Here is a 13914-nt window from a genome sequence, read left to right as displayed (position 1 = left end):
CACACACACCATGCCCCTGTCCACTGCACACACTGCACACATACACACACACCGTGCATGCTGCGCACACATCAACTACAACAAAAGAAACACAAACTACACACTCTGGAGACAGTTGGTTTGTTTCCAGGCTGCTTTTACTTACAAAGGTGCTGAAGTGTGATCTCTCTTCTTTTTCCGTGGGCAGAAACGCAATGGAGGAGAATCTCACATCCCTGAGCTGCCAGGTGGCAGTGGCAGGAGAAAAATGCAGAGCACTGAAATTTTAAAACACTCATAAATATTTCACAATGTGGGTTGGGGTGTCCAGGAGGACCCAAGGGAAGAGACTAGGGGGATAAGGGGGAGAGGAGAGTGGTGGTGCCAGAGTGCACTGTGGGACTGGGGGATTTAGAGACCCCGGCAAGGAGAGGCAGGGGTGGGTTGCAAGGCCCCACGGTGGCTGAAAAGGGGAACCCGGCAGGTTGGGGGGTAGCAGAGACTGGAGATGAGGAACCTCACACCCAGGGAAGGACTAGGGGAGTAGGGGGATGGTAAAGTGGGGCCCAGCAATGGAGAAATGGGTTAGAGGCAATTGGGGGAGGGGCGCTGAGGACGAGGGTTGGGAGAAGGATGTCGGGGGCAGGGCGCTGAGGGCGGGGGAGGAGGAGGTCAGGGGCAGGGCTCTGAGGATGGGGGGAAAAGGAGGGGGTTGGGGCGGGCTCATGGGACGGGGAGGTGGGATGGGTGGGGGGAAGGGCCCCACAGACAGAGGGAGTCACCGGAGGGAGGATGGGGAAATGGCAGGCCCAGGGATGGGGCAGGTGAGGGGGGCTGAGGTGGGTGTTAGTGAAGGAGCCTCACTGCTAGCGCAGACTGGGCAGTTTCTTGCATGAGAGACTCTGTCCCAAAGCAGGACTAATGCTCAGACCTGGTGATCAGTGATTTCAGATCTGTTGGTCTGCAGCAAGACTCTACACTGAGTCGTAATCAGCTCTGTTATTACACAGGGACGAACAAAAGGGTCAAATGGTGCCTGGAAGCCTTAAGAAGAATCCACCCCACCGAGTACAACACTTGTCGCTACCTGCTCTCAGCTCCATTGAGAATGTTTTGGGGTCACTCCTCGCCTTTATCAACCTAGGGGTCTCAGAGAATCACAAAAAGCAGGTGCTTCAGTGACGCAATTGGTTAGTGCACAGTACTTATAGGGCAATGCTGAGAGGAGCTATGCTGAGGTTGTGAGTTTAAACCTCACCTGGAGCGCTGGTTTTCATTACCCAAGTGGTGTCACCTCCTCATTTGCCCTTGTGAAATGTACAATTCCAGCCCTAGGACACTGAGGAGGGGAGGAGTCAAAAATGCCCCTTTCAATTATTACCTCCTCTCCAGAGCACAGGTCAGAATCTACAATCCTTTCTCCCCTACCATCCCCTGTGCCAGGATCCCTCCAGCAGAGCCTAGAGCCCACCATGGCATCTGTACTATTGACAAAGCCTAAGTGACAGGGACAAAACACTCAAATCCCGCCTGGTGCAGGAAGCCAGGTTTGCTCTTCAAATTCTGTCGTTGGTGCATTTCCAGGCCTGGGAATGTCCCACAACAGCATCTAATGGGAAGCTGCCTGCAGAACAGTTACACTGCACAGAGCTGCTATGGAGGAAGGGTGGGAATTAGTAACATTTTGAGGATCGTTTGGGAAATGAACCTTTGCTGACAAGGTTTGTCTCTGTTCATATTTCACCTTCAGGTGTTATGTTGAGGGACCTTTAGTATATTTGTGAGGTTAATAACTATCTCCTCAACATTATTTACTGAACTTAAAAATTGGTGTCACTTGATTTTTGCATCTCCCTGTGAAAATACAACTGGCACGTGTGGCTTTCTACAGGGGGTCATGATGTTAAAGTTGGGGAATTCAGTCTCTGTACTTCTGAGGGGGAGTGTTGATTTTTTACAGCTGCCTCACTGCCTGGCACACTGGGCTGTTAGCTGCACCCACTGTCCTATCCAGGGGCCCCTGCTGAACCCTGGGGGGCTGCACTGCCGTGCTGGGGTTACTCTGCAGGGGGAGAAGCTGCTGGGGAGCAATGTAGAGCAGGTGCAGGAAGGAGACGGGTCACTATTCACATTCCGAACTGCACAATTTTCCAAATTTGGGAATAGATTCATAGATTCATAGACTAAAGTTCAGAAGGGACCCTAATGATCATCTAGTCTGACCTCCTGCACAATGCAGGCCACAGAATCTCACCCACCCACTCCTGTAACAAACCCCTGACCTATGTCTGAGTTATTGAAGTCCTCAAATCATGGTTTAAAGACCTCAAGGTGCAGGGAATCCTCCAGCAAGTGACCCCGTGCCCCACGCTGCAGAGGAAGGTGAATGTCTGAGAACAATTCTAAGGGGAAGGTGAATGCAGAGCTATGACACTGGAGATGCCCAGACCTCCAATGGGGGCAGCGTGGCAATTAATAATGGGAAGATCATTTGTGAAATTAGCCGCCACTGACACGATTTGTCTCTGTTCCTATTTTACACTGTGGGGTTAGTTAGAGGAATCAGTACAGAGTTTTACTGTATTAATTAAACACTTAATTTTATGTAACCAAGCCAAAAACTTAGTGTCACTTATTTTTTCTCTGTCCTAGCGAGAATGAATTGAATTTTGTGACTTTCTGGAAAGTGCAGCGAGATTAAATGTGGGTAATTCAGTCTCTGCGTTTGTGAGCTGATGTTTTCCTCTCACAGGTCAGTGCCTGCATTGAAATACCAAGAGGAATCTAAGGGCTCGTGTACGCTGGGCACTTAACTGGCAGAGCGACGTCTCTCAGGGTGTGACCCCCGCTCCTCCCAACCCATAGAGTTAAGGTGACCTAAGCCCTGATTAGATAGTGCTAAAGAAAAGGAAGAACTGTTCTGTCAATGTAGCTATTACAGGGATGGGAAATCCCCTCCAGTCACTGTCTGCTCCAGAGAGTTATAGCAGTGCCACAGCAGTGTTTTAAGTATAGACAAAGTGAAACTAGATCTGGCTCCAGTTCACACTGTGGATGCTTAGGCACTAAGAGTGCAATAATAACAACAACAACAGCTCAGTGCTTGCATAGTTGGCAGGATTTGGACCTGCGCAGGAGGACCCCAATGGATTTCTAGTCCATTGCCTTAACCACTAGGCCACAACTACTTAACATACATTTGTTTCACTACACGATGATTCTGTTCTCACTGAATTGTCACTTCCAATTGTTTGCTCAGACCAGCTTCCCCAGCACACTCATGGCTGCGCATCAGTGTAAGTGTGTCCTTGGCTGAACAGCGAGAATTCCTGCCCATTTCCCTTCCGGCTGGAGCAGAATGAGAGTGTGTTTGTGTTAATGACATTGCTGTAGATTGTTGTTCATTCCCCACTCTGACAATTCAGACCGTCCCTTTCCTAGTCAAATCTCCAGCACATCGTTCCAATAGCAGGGGGCAGGATTTCTCTGGGGCACTGAAATATTTCAGGGGGTTGGTGCATGAACTCAGCCTTGCATTCCACCCTTGGTGTTTCCTGGACTAACAACAGCAGCAGAAAGAAAGAGCCGAAACAATATCTCCCTGTCAAGGATGCATGTGCCACATCCCCTCTGTCTGCCCATCGCCACTGCAGGAGAGAAGGGTTCACTGGAATCGAGTGCCCTGGCTCTGACCAGAGACACAGGGAGGTTTTGCTGTTCACGGATCTGTGCAAAGGAAATTGTGTCTCTGTGTGAAATTGAGGTGGGAAATGAAACGTCCACATGGTGGCCCAGTGCCCTAAGGAATGTGGGTGAAGGACTCAGGCTGGGAAATGATTTAACAGGGGTTTGTTTAAATTTATTGCCCTGATTAAAAACTATGGCTAAAATGCAGCCATGTTGTTAGTACTTGTACCTGTGTAGGGACACCGCAGTGGGTGTCAAGTCCATTGCCTTCACCAGGGGCAGTCAATTATTTTATCAAGATACAAATTTCTTGGTCAAGGTCTAGACTCCAGAGAAAACAAAGCACTGATGATAAGAAGTATATAAAAAAAATTGCAGTCACTATGGACGTAACTATGATGTGTCGTGTTTCACTTTTTATCTCTGGCACCACCTCCTTTCCCTTTGGCCTTGTAGTTGACCAAGGGTAAAACTAAACATCTCAGATACCAGAGAGTGTTTATGTTCATTCCTGTGAGCTACACAGGGGTTTGATGTTGCTGCATTGAATCCTCCATCTCTGCCGGGATAAGGAACAATTCAGGCTGTCACTGAATTGTAGGAGGGAGATCATTGACAGGGAGAGGGACGCCTCCTCTTTAAGGTGTTTTACTAGCTGGCACAGTAGCGTAGCTAAGGAGGAGCAGGGGTAGTGGCTGCTCCCCCCTGAGCATATTTTCCAGAAGCGGCGCCCTTCCATGCAGCCAGGACTGGGCTCTGGATTCGAAGTCTGGAGCTGGGTTTTGTGTGTGGCCACAGGCTGGCTCTGGGCTCCGCACCACCCTCCCGCATCCCCAACCCTGCTCGCTCACTCTGGGGCTGCAGGCAGCGTCAGCTGGTTGCCGGGCTCCCTTGGGAGGAGGAGGCTCCCGCCTGCCCGCAGCTGCCCAGCTCCCTAAGCCAGGGTGGGCTCTGCCAGGAAGGGAAGGGGTGGCAGCACAGCCCCCCCAAGTGCAGCGAGTGGGGCTGAGGATCAGCCACCCCATTGACCCCCCAGCACCCCTATGCACAGCGAGGCGGCCGCGCGGTGGGGGGGGTGGCTCTGAAGCCCAGCTGGTGCCGGCGGAGGAGGTGGAGAAGGAAGGAAAAGGGGGGATGTTTTTTTCTCGTGGTGTCTCTTCAGCGGAGGGGGCTGAGGGAGCGGCAGAACCAGGAGGCAAAGGAGCGACTTTGGGTTATTGCCCCACCGCCTCCCAGTGCTGTGCCCGGGGCTGTGAAACTGTGTTTAGTGCAGCTTGTGAAGGAAGGAGGGGTAAATGTGCTTTAAGGTGCCAGTTATGTCTCCTCAGTCTCACTGCTGACTAGCGGCAGACCCAGTGCTCAGAATTAAGCAGTGTTCTCAGGGCTACTGGACTCTATACTAGTTTTCAATTGCCAGCTAAATGCTTCAGCCATGCCTCCTTCTCACTCAGCTACATCCTGAATAGTGGTGACTGGGAAGGGGGTGTGTGTAGCAGATGCCGATTTGAGGTGAATAGTCTCTTGGCCAGATTCTGCTGGGTTTATGGTGCTTTGTGCCATGGACTGGAGCAAAGTGGCTGGTGAATAATCATGGTCTATTCCAAACCAAGCCCTTCTGTCAAGCTCAGAGTTTCACAATCCTTAGAGCACCTTCGACTTATAAAGTGTCTCTGACAGAGGCTCTTCCCTTCAACACTGTGAGACACTCTGATCTCTGGCTTAGACCTTCTTATTGAGAAACAGCCCATAATGTCACGCCCCCTCTGTGTTATTTTTAGTGTAGACTAGAGTGTTAGTCAGTGTATTTCCCATCTCTCCTGAGCCCAGGTTGCTCTGAATCACTCACACTGTTGAGTGGAGAGAGCCGGTGGGATGGGAGAGCTGAGATTTTCCTCCGTGGGGCATGGGGCAGAGGGCTGGATGAGCAGTGGGATATGAGAGATGCCAGCATGGTGAGCAGCTCCAGTGCAGAGTCGCTGAGAAGGGCCCAGGGTACAGGAAACGAGACTCCTCTGACTTGCTGTGACAACTCCACAGCTGAGACAGCCCAGGCAGGAATTGCTGAGGATGTTGGTGTGGTTTGTTCAGGTGATTCATTTCCAAATCTCACAAACATTCTCTGTTCAGTAGGAAAATACACATTAAGAGTTGGGCTCTATCCCTGCAGGGAGCAGGTGGATCAGACTGGTGAATGGGGCAGGTCGCTGTGCTGGGAGAGTGGAGATTTATTACAGTGGCAGCTGGGGGACAGTCTGTGATGATTTCAGGGACCTGCCAGACTCCAACATCATTTGCAAACAACTGGGATGTGGACGTGCCAGCAATGCAACTGTCTCTGCTCATTATGGGCAAGGATCCGGACAGATCTGGCTGGACGATGTGAACTGCTCTGGGAACGAATCCGATCTCTGGGAGTGTCCTTCCGGGGGCTGGGGCCAACGCCGGCACAAATACAGGCACAAAGAGGATGCGGGAGTTCTCTGCTGACATCTGTTCTGGGAATGCTCTTGCGAGCCGGGTTACCAGGGGATTTAACGGAGGGGGCAGAAGTTTCAGGAGATTGCTGAGAATGATCCTCTGCCTGACTGTCTCTGCCTCCCTTTCTCTTGTGTAGCTACCTAGCAGGGCCACCATTAGAAAGTCCTCAGGTCTCACCCAGAGGTATTGGAAATAGTGCAAGATTTCCCTGATGTATGAATGCTGCAAGGAATCTGTATCCCGGACACTAGTGACAGAAAAGGATGTAAGGTCCTAGTGAAGAAATAACGGAACATGAACTCCCAGTGCCGGGTGTGGCAACATGGGCTAATGCCAACCTTGGATGTACAAACAGGGGAGCAGTGAGTAGGAGGGGGGACTAAATCGTACTGTTGTATATGGCACTGGTGAGACACAGACTGGAATCCTGTGTCCAGTTCTGATGTCCACAGAAATTGGAAAGGGAGCAGAGCTGAGCCACAACAGTGATCTGATGGCTAGAATAAAAGCCTTCCGGTGAGAGATTTAAGCCTGGATCTAACTACCCCTCCAGTCGATTTCGTGCCTGTATTTGGGGAAAAGCCAGATGGTGAAGTCGTATCATATGATGCTGCTCTTTACATTCCGCTAGTAGCTCTGGAGGGTGTGAAACAGCAGCAACTAACCTTATAGACTGTATAATCAGCAGGTCCAGATCACTTGAATCCAAGAGTTTGAAAAGAGCTGGCAGAGAAGCTCACTGGACTGTACACGTTGATTTGCAATAAGCCTTGGAACACTGAGGAAGTTCCAGAAGACTGGAAGAAAACTAACATTGTGCCATGTGATGAGGCAAGGCCAGATGGCTACAGTAAAGTACTGAGAAACAGATATGTTAGCCCCAGGCTAAACAAATCCCTAGGACCCTGGTAACCAACCCCGATACCAAATGGCGGGACCTCCTGCCACCTCTCGAGGGTGAGGAGCCCCGGTGGGCCAGCTTGTACTCTGCCCTGGTCCCGAGGCCCGCCGGGGATATCAGTTGGCGGCTCCTTCACGGAGCCGTGAGCACGGGCGTGTACTTGGCGCGGTTCACATCTGTCCCTAGCACCTGCCCTTTCTGTGGTGAGAAGGAGACCTTGGCGCACGTTTATTTGGAGTGTGCCAGGTTGCAGCCCCTGTTCCGGCTCCTCCTGAATATTTTCCTGCGTTTTTGGTTGCACTTTTCCCCTCACCTTTTTATCTACACGCTCCCCATCCGTGGCCCCACGAAGTCGCGGGATCTCCTTCTCAACCTCCTCTTGGCCCTGGCCAAACTGACCATCTACAACACCGGGGAGAGGAGGTTGGCCGACGGGATTTCCTGCGACTGTAGGGCCTATTTCCGTTCCTCCGTCTGCTCACGCATCCGGGCAGAGTTCCTCTGGGCGGCGTCCACTGGCTCCCTTGACGTCTTCGAGGAGCAGTGGGCGTTGTCCGGGGTTCTCTGCTCGGTGTCCCCATCGGGTTCCCTTCGTTTAGCCCTATGACCTCACTCCCGATCCTGTTTCTTTCATTAGTTGTCCCCCGTAATTATTTGGTGTCCCAGACCTGTGGGTCCTCCCCTTAGGCTGGGGGGAGGCCCTTTAGAAGTGGGCGGGCTTCGCCCGCCCACCTCCGCTGGATGCCAATAGGACCCTGGTAACCAAATGGCAGTTGCTCCAGGTTAATCAAGGCACCTGGGGCCAATTAAGATCTTTCTAGAAGGCAGTGGAGATAGCTACTTTAATTGGAACACCTGCAGCCAATCAAGGCAGGCTAATCAGGGCACCTGGGTTTAAAAAGGAGCTCACTCCAGTCAGGCAGGGAGGAGCCAGAGGAGAGGAAGTGCGTGTGAGGAGCAGGGAGCAAGAGGCACAAGGAGCTGAGAGTGAGAGGCTGTGCTGCTGGAGGACTAAGGAGTACAAGCATTGTCAGACACCAGGAGGAAGGTCCTGTGGTGAGGATAAAGAAGGTGTTGGGAGGAGGCCATGGGGAAGTAGCCCAGGGAGTTGTAGCTGTCATGCAGTTGTTACAGGAGGTACTATAGAGAGCTGCAATCCACAGGGCCCTGGGCTGGAACCTGGAGTAGAGGGCGGGCCTGGATTCCCCCCAAACCTCCCAACTCCTGATCAGACACAGGAGGAGTTGACCCAGACAGTGGGGAAGATCACTGAGGTGAGCAAATCTGCCAAGAAGCGCAGGACCCACCAAGGTAGAGGAGGAACTTTGTCACAACCAGTATTTGAAAAGAGTAAATAGAAGGTTCAAGGTAATTATAGGCTGATCAGTCTCACATCAATCTCTGGTAAGATAGTGGAATGAGTAAGGAACTCCATTAATAAAAAATTAAAGGAGGGTAATATAATTAATGCCAGTCACCACTGAGAATACAATTAGAATAATCAAATTATTTATGGAAAATAGATCCTGTCCAGTGTGGCTGATAAAGGGATTAGTGTTGATGTAAGACTTAGATTTTTGTAAGATGTTTGACTTGGTAGCGCACAAAATTTGGTGATAAAACTAGAGCAATACAAACTGAACATGGTACAAATTAAATGTGGTTAAGTGATGGATTTCCAAATAGAATTGTAAACAGGGGATTGACACCAAGCGGTGTGTTTCTAGAGGTGTTTATAAAAATATAAAATAACTTACAGACCAGTAGTGTTCCTAATGACACAGGTGTGCCTGTTTCTCCTGGCACCTTTTTTCCAGCTGAGGACATATGTTAGAAAGACTCAACCTGATCTCACCTTCAATTTTCAGCCAACTCAGAGTGCAGGCAGGGAGTACCTAGGGACTGTGTGCAGGCAGGATGGAGCTCAGGGTGCAGGCAGGGAGTAACCAGGGGCTGTGTGCAGGCAGAGGGGAGGGTGGCTAGAGGCTACTCCAGAGATATACAGAAGAAGCCTCATGCTGCCCACAGTCCTTGCACCCAGAGATCCCCGCGGGATGATGAGCTGCTGGGACACCAAACGGACCCATGTCCAGGGATGTAACAGGCTACTTCCATGAACACAAAGCAGCAAACCCTGCAATGGCCCCAGCTCCCCATGATGCAGAGGGCGAGCACTGGCAGGAGGAGGCAGGGCACACAGGGCTGGCTCAGAGCACTCTTTAGTTTGCCAGCGTGAACAGCGGGGAGATGGCAGGCAGCTGGCAAAGCGGAGCCCGGGGCAGCTGTTAGGATGTGGATTTTCACACCTGTCTGGAAAGGCCTAGACTTTAACAATGCAGGTAGATGATTCTCATACAGCTAGTCACAGAGGTAGGAAAGAAAATCACAATCACTGTTTGCCGGTGTAAGGACTTCTCCTACTGGGACAGTCTGAGGCCCTGCTCTTTGGCTATGGTGCAGGGGCAGCCATAGGCTGGGAAGTGAATGGTCACGTCCTCACCAGTCACACTGAAATAAGGTGCTATTGAGCTGTTGGGAATACAGTCTTGTCCTGATAATGCCCAGCACCACCAGGTAAAGATGCTTAAAGAAAACTAAGTTTGGTAGCATCCTGTCTGGCAAGAACTCACCTATCAATAGCAGGGATGTGACATCCTCATTTCTGTGTTGTTCTATCACTGTAGTCCCCACTTCTCTATTGTTTGTCTGTATAATTGCTGTCTGGGTCTGAGATTGTTTCTGTCTGCTGTAGAATTAATTTTGTTGGGTGTAAACCAATTAGGTGGTGTGTATAATTGATTAGATAATCATGTTACGATTGGTTAGTTAAATTTCAGTAAAATGATTGGTTAAGGTGTAGCTAAGGAGAACTCAGGTTTTATTATATAGTCTGCAGTCAGTCAGGAAGTAAGGTGGGGGAATTGGCATCATGTTTCGCTAAGGGCGAGGAATGGGAACAGGGGCACAGGTAAGGCTCTGTGGCATCAGAGCTGGGAAGGGGACACTGAGGAAGGAAATTGAAATCATTGCTTGCTGGAAGTTCAACCCAATAAACATCTAATTGTTTGCACCTTTGGACTTTGGTTATTGCTGCTCTCTGTTCACGCGAGAAGAACCAGGGAATGGGAGGGTGAAGGGATGAGCCCTCTAACACTAACTAACATCTAACACACATTTGAACCTCTTCTTTTCACATCCGTTGCTCATTCTCAGATTCTGCTTTGTCTCCAGACAGATCCATTCTCTTTCAGGATGGCCTTGCTCTTCCTGTCTGTTTCGCTCATGGATGTTTTGGAGTAAGCACTCCCTTTTCCCTCTATTCTCAGGCAAACACTGGTATGAACTGTTTGCATTAGAAAGCATTTGTGGAGTGGAAGATGCCATTTCTGGGGGATTGTTCCCAAGCTGCAGTACTTTGTGTTCAAACATCTCCCAGCTTCCCTGGTGAAAATAAGACCAAGGTTTCCACACAATGTAGAGGAAGAAGGTAGTTGTTCACCCCAGATGGGACTTGAACCCACAATCTCTGACTTAGAAAGCCATTGCCTTATCCATTAGGCCACTGGGGCCCTGAAGGCCAACTAAAAAAGGGATGGATATTCCCTCTCATAAGTGCACATTCCTCACATTCACTCAGAAGCCAAATACCCCATTTAATCACTTTACAGAAATGTCTGAATCTGCTGGCAGCGAGGCAACTGGGTAGGTTGCTGACAGAGCTGAGCATCACCTTTCTGCCAGCAATTTTTAGAGAAGAACCCCATCCTAGAGTCACCCCTCCCTCCTTCAGCACATCCACATCTGCGGCTCTGAGTGGCAGTAGGATCATTAGGGGGCAAATCTGGGGCTGGAAGGGGGGTATGGTCAGCCTGTAAAGAGTAACCAGGTGGGGCAGACCCAGGGGGAGGCTGTGGACTGCTGGTTGGTGGTTGAGATCAGAGCTCTAGATCAAAGCTGTACAGCGACCTGACACCCAGGGCTGACATAGTGACTCGATGAACCCCAAACCCTCCTTACTAAGGGCATTGAGGAGTCTCTGTCCATTAATAACTTCTGGGACCTCCCCAGCAGGCTATGGGTGTCAGCCACCTCCTGCCTCACAGGTTAGACTCTTGGTGCTGTGCCAGCCACCCCCTCGCTTGCAGGCCCAGTGTAGGAAGAAGGAGGCCTGGTGCTGGCAGAAAAGGGTTTTGATTAATCGAGCTCTGTGTTATGGGCACAGAAGGGGGAAAGGAGGGGGAGTTTATGCTCCCCCAGGGATGCCACTGAAGCCTCCTTGTGGGCTCCTCAAGGTCTGCTGGGAACTGTGATGTCCCCCTTTTGCCACCTCAGAGGCTCCCTCTTGGACACAGTGGGTTCACCTGCTGGCTGGAAGCGTGTGGGGGCTGCGCCATAAAAGCTTGTCTCTGAGCAGCCATGTCAGGGACTCGGGCTTAACCCAAGTGCCGAATCTTCAGTCGTGTATGTTTCGCTCCTTTCCCACTTCTGTCCAAGTGGCAAGTGAGAAACGGACAAGATCCGCCGGCCCGAAGACGCCTCCCTCTCACTTCCCTGTAGGCTGTGTAAAGCTCTTGGCCTGCCTTATGCCTCGTCAGGAAAGAGCAGCCATGCTGCCCAAGCCTGAGTCACGTCCGCAGCCTGGCCTGCCACGGCTGACTGCGCGCAGAGCCACACGAGTCAATGGCAGGTTGAGTCGGGAGCCTCGGCTCTTTCTCCTGACAGCCACACATCGCTGCCTAGAGCCCCGAAAGCCTCCCTCGTGTTCTCCGGCAGCAGCCGCCTGCCGGGACCAGGAAGCACTGCAGCCTCAGGCCGGGACAGGAGGCCCTCGCCACACCCAGACCAGCCTCTTGCCTTCAGCCCAGGCAGCCAGAGGTGCCGGGGAGCTCCCTGGCAGGCCGCCGCCTCAGCCTGGAAATAAGGAAAAGGCGATGAATAAAGAAGTCAGGAAATAACAAGGAAATGAAGGGGGTTGTCTGATTTACCATTTTCTCAGCTACCGATCAAAGTTAAAGACCTAAAGTCAACCTATCGGCATAAGTACAGATGGTTGGATGGAAATTAAAAGGAGCTGCTGTCACAAGTGCTAGGTGCCTGCAAGCAGCATGCAGATCCTTTAAAAAAGCTGCAGTTAGAGGCTCAGATGAAACGTATTCCCTAAATCAGAAACGACAATAGGAGGACCAGCAGAACGCCACTGTAGGTAAATGGCAGAGTAATGGAGGCTGTTAGAGGCAAAAAGTCATTCTTCAAAATTTGGAAATCAGATCCTAGTGAGGATAATAGGAAGGTGCACAAACTCTGGCCTGTTAAGTGTCAAAGTCTAAGAAGTCAGGCCAAGAAAGAATCTGAGAAGCAATGTGCTAAAGACACAAAAGCTAAGCATAAGAATGTTTTTAAGTACATCAGCAGCAGGTAGCCTGCCAAAGAGGGGGTGAGGCCACTAGCTGACAAAGGAGTACACTACGAAGACAAGGCCATAGCAGAGAAGCTCCATGAATTCTCTGCAACGGTCTTCACTGCAAAGGACAGGAGGGAGAGTCCCACCTTGGAGCTCTCCTTATTGGGTGACAAATCTGAGGTACCATCCCAGTATAAGAAGTTTTAGAACAAATTGTTCAATTAAACAGGAAGAAGTCAGCTGGACCAGGTGGCATTCAACCATGAGTTCTGAGGGAACTCAAATTTTAAATTGCAGAACAACTAGCCGTAGCACACAAGCTACCACTGAAGCAAGCCTCTGTTGCAGACGACTGGCAGGTAGCTAATGTAATGCCAATTTTTAAAATGGGCGCCAGGGGTGATCCCGACAATTGCGGGCTGGTGAGCCTAACTTCAGCAATGGGCAAATTGGTAGAAACTAGAGTAAAGAACAATCAGACAGCCAGATAAACAGGCTCTGTTGGGAGAGGGTGAACACAGCTTTTTTAGACTCATAAACTTTAGGGTCAGAAGGGACCAATATGATCATCTAGTCTGACCTCTTGCACAAAGCAGGCCACAGAACCCTACCCATCCACTTCTATAACAAATTCCTAACCTAAGTCCGAGATACTGAAGTCTTCAAATTGTGGTTTGAAGACCTCAAGCTGCAGAGAATCCACCAGCAAGTGACCCATGCCCCACGCTGCAGAGGAAGGCGAAAAACCTCCAGGGCCTCTGCCAATCTGCCCCGGAGGAAAATTCCTTCCCGACCCCAAATATGGCGATGAGTTAAACCCTGAGCATGTGGGCAAGACTCACCAGCCAGCACTCAGGAAAGAATTCTCTGCAGTAACTCAGATCCCATCCCATCCAACATCCCATCACAGACCACTGGGCATACTTATCTGTTGATAATCAAAGATCAATTGCCAAAATTAAGCTATCCCATCATACCATCCCTTCCATAAACTTATCAAGCTTAGTCTTAAAGCCAGATATGTCTTTTGCCCCCACTGCTCCCCTTGGAAGGCTGTTCCAGAACTTCACTCCTCTAATGGTTAGAAACCTTCATCTAATTTCAAGTCTAAACTTCCTAGTGTCCAGTATATACCCATTTGTTCTTGTGTCTGCATTGGTACTAAGCTTAAATAATTCCTCTCCCTCCCTAATATTAATCCCTCTGATATATTTATAAAGAGCAAGCATATCCCCCCTCAGCCTTCTTTTGGCTAGGCTAAACAAGCCAAGCTCTTTGAGTCTCCTTTCATAAGGCAGGTTTTCCATTCCTCGGATCATCCTAGTAGCCCGTCTCTGAACCTGTTCCAGTTTGAATTCATCCTTCTTAAACATGGGAGACCAGAACTGCACACAGTATTCCAGATGAGGTCTCACCAGTGCCTTATACAACGGTACTAACACCTCCTTATCTTTGCTGGAAATACCTC

General features: G+C 50.3%; 2 non-coding genes across 2 annotated transcripts; both read right to left on the bottom strand.

The window, feature by feature from the left end:
• Window positions 1-3085: 3085 nt before the first annotated feature.
• On the bottom strand, window positions 3086-3167 carry TRNAS-AGA. The gene has a single exon. It is a non-coding gene; the product is annotated as a tRNA-Ser (tRNA).
• Window positions 3168-10541: 7374 nt separating this feature from the next.
• Window positions 10542-10614, bottom strand: TRNAR-UCU. Its single transcript has one exon. It is a non-coding gene; the product is annotated as a tRNA-Arg (tRNA).
• Between the last annotated feature and the right edge of the window lie 3300 nt (window positions 10615-13914).

This window comes from Gopherus evgoodei, chromosome 3 (assembly GCF_007399415.2).
Source record: "Gopherus evgoodei ecotype Sinaloan lineage chromosome 3, rGopEvg1_v1.p, whole genome shotgun sequence".
Lineage (NCBI taxonomy): Eukaryota > Metazoa > Chordata > Testudines > Testudinidae > Gopherus > Gopherus evgoodei.
This window is presented reverse-complemented; position numbering and strand designations above follow the sequence as displayed.